General features: G+C 39.8%; 1 long non-coding RNA gene across 1 annotated transcript in view; it reads left to right on the top strand.

The window, feature by feature from the left end:
• The first annotated feature begins 2,247 nt into the window (after nucleotides 1-2,247).
• Nucleotides 2,248-2,603, top strand: part of LOC106723815 — a 22,878-nt gene continuing 22,522 nt past the window's right edge. The window contains exon 1 of the long non-coding RNA XR_001359541.1: nucleotides 2,248-2,268. This is a non-coding gene — a long non-coding RNA (uncharacterized LOC106723815). The remainder of the gene's footprint in view (nucleotides 2,269-2,603) is intronic.

The raw sequence follows: 2,603 nt of genomic DNA, 5'->3' as shown, positions 1-2,603 counted from the left end.
AATGGATATAACCCTGATTGGTTCTATTCCCCATAATTGGAAGGTTCCCAACATACACTAATTTTAGCCCCTCCTGTGGAGTGATCAGGTCCCTTCCCCATATACTCAATTACCCCTCCATCCGACTTAATGCCCCATGGTAATCCCAGCCTGTTTCCCAATATTCTAGGTGCTCCATTTAAAAGAGAGGACCTGTTCAACACAGAGAAAACAGCACTAGTTGTTTTTTCCTCCTTGGATACATCTTGGCTCTGGATTTTGGACTCAGATAGAATTGAGTTCAGATCCTGGTATTGTCATTTACTTTTTACATGGCATAGGAAAAATCAATTAATGTCTCTGAGCCTGAGTTTTTCTATCTGTTAAATAGGCATAATATCTATATGTCAGAATTTTATGAAAACTACATGAGTTGAAAGTTTAGCAACACTTAACAGGCTATCTAAGCTATAAAAGGTCCAATAAAGAAGAATTTTTAAATTATATTCATATGAGGCAGCAGGTAGGGCTAAACAACTAATTATATCTAAAGTTAGTTACCTCCCTAGGAAAGAAAATCAGTAGAATAATCTATTTGGTATTAAATACAAAAAACATAACTAATTTATTAGAAAGGTCAATATAGTCAGCCTAATTAAGAGAGATATTTGTGTGAAAAACTCACCTAAATCAAAACAAATGAATAACTTTGGGTTTACCAACATACCAGCATCTTTAGATTATTGGTTTACTAAAGTGACAACATTCTGTATTTGAAATGTATTGTCTATTTGGGTATTTGTAAATCTATTTCAAATTCAATAAATTAGTATAGAGGACTTTTGTGGCCCTTTTCTAGGCCCTGAAATGAGAAGGTGAGTGGGGATGGGTGGTGAATAAAAATACACATTTCTTCCTCTAAAGCAACCTGTAGGATGGGAGATTAAATATATATTTAAGTCACTACAATACACATAATACATACTGGATGCATTCCAAGAGCTCATACGCATCAAGGTAGTTGATCAAGGTAGTTGTGAGAGAGAGGTGGTAGGATAGTATTCTAGAGGAAGTGGGCTTTTAATATATATATAGTTTAAAGTATTATATGTCTCCTTTATTCCCAATTGACCACCCCAGCCACTCCCACCCCCGAGGGCAAGCCCCCACCGCCCCAAGTGTCTGTGTCCATTGGTTATGCTAATATGCATGCGTACAAGTTCCTTGATTGATCTCTAACCCCCCTCCCCTGCCTTCTCTCTGAGGTTGGATGGTCTGTTCCGTGCTACCTTGTCTCTGGATCTATTTTTGTTCATCAGTTTATGTTGATCATTATATCCCACATATGAATGGGATCATGTGGTATTTATCTTTCTCTGACTGGCTTATTTCACTTAGCATAATGCTCTCCAGTTCCATCCATGCTGTTGCAAATGGTAAAAGTTCCTTCTTTTTCATAGCAGTATAGTATTCCATTGTATAGATGTGCCACAGTTTGTTTGTTTTTTTTAATCCACTCATTTGCTGATGGGCACTTTAGGTTGTTTCCAAATCTTAGCTATTGTAAATTGTGCTGCTATGAACATAGGGGTGCATATATCCTTTCTGATTGGTGTTTCTGATTTCTTGGGATATATTCCTAGAAGTGGGATCACTGGGTCAAATGGGAGTTCCATTTTTAACTTTTTTTCATTTGGGCTTTTAAATGATATAGTTTCCTTGCTTGTATTCTTTTATGAGAGGGTTGGTCAAGTGTGGCCACATGAGAAGAAAAGGGAGAGGTTCAGGAAAACAAAGTTTATTATACTCACAAGTGCTAGAGACAAGAGGTATGACAAGCCTTGGGAAAGCACCAAGGTGTTCAGGAGGCAGAAGACAGGAGGGAGGAGGAAAGGTTTAGGCCTCAGCCTTCATTGGAGTATCTGTGGAAGGGGCAAGGTAGGGTAAAGAGTTTTGGATTGGCTAATTTGAATAGTTTCCAAGGGCTTTGGACTATAGAGGTGATCCCTAGTGGTCTGGCACCAGAACCTGCGATAATAAAGTCAATGGGATATTGACTCCTATGTGTATAAAGGGTCAGGCAGTGGAGATAGGGCTCTGGATTAGTTGGTTTATATAGCAAAGGCATACTTCTGGCTGGGCCCTTTCTAAGAATTGAGATAGCCCCAGGATGGACAGACTTTTTCCAGACAGAAAGTTTTTTTTAGGATATCAAAGCATCATAATATATAGAAAATTAAAAATATTTATAACAAACAATAACTCATCGACATGGACAACAGTATGGTAGTTACCAGAGGGAAGGGGTTAGGGGAAGTAGTAAAGGATAAAATAGGATAATGATGATGAAGGATACTTGACTTTGGGTGGTGGGCATACAATGCGATATATAGATGATGAATCATAGAATTGTACACTTGAAACCTATATAACTTTATTAAACAACTAGAGGCCCGGTGCACAAAAATTTGTGCACTCGGGGGGCGGGGGAGGGGGTCCCCCAGCCCGGCCTGTGCCCTCTCGCAGTCTGGGACCTCTCGGGAGATAATGACCTGCTGGCTTAGGCCTGCTCCCGGGTGGCAGAGGGCAGGCCCAATCCCTAAGTGCAGCCCCTGGTCAGGCTC

This window comes from Myotis brandtii, unplaced genomic scaffold (genome assembly GCF_000412655.1).
Source record: "Myotis brandtii unplaced genomic scaffold, ASM41265v1 scaffold654, whole genome shotgun sequence".
NCBI lineage: Eukaryota > Metazoa > Chordata > Mammalia > Chiroptera > Vespertilionidae > Myotis > Myotis brandtii.
Note: the sequence above shows the minus strand (reverse complement) of the source record. Positions and strands in the feature narration are given on the sequence as shown.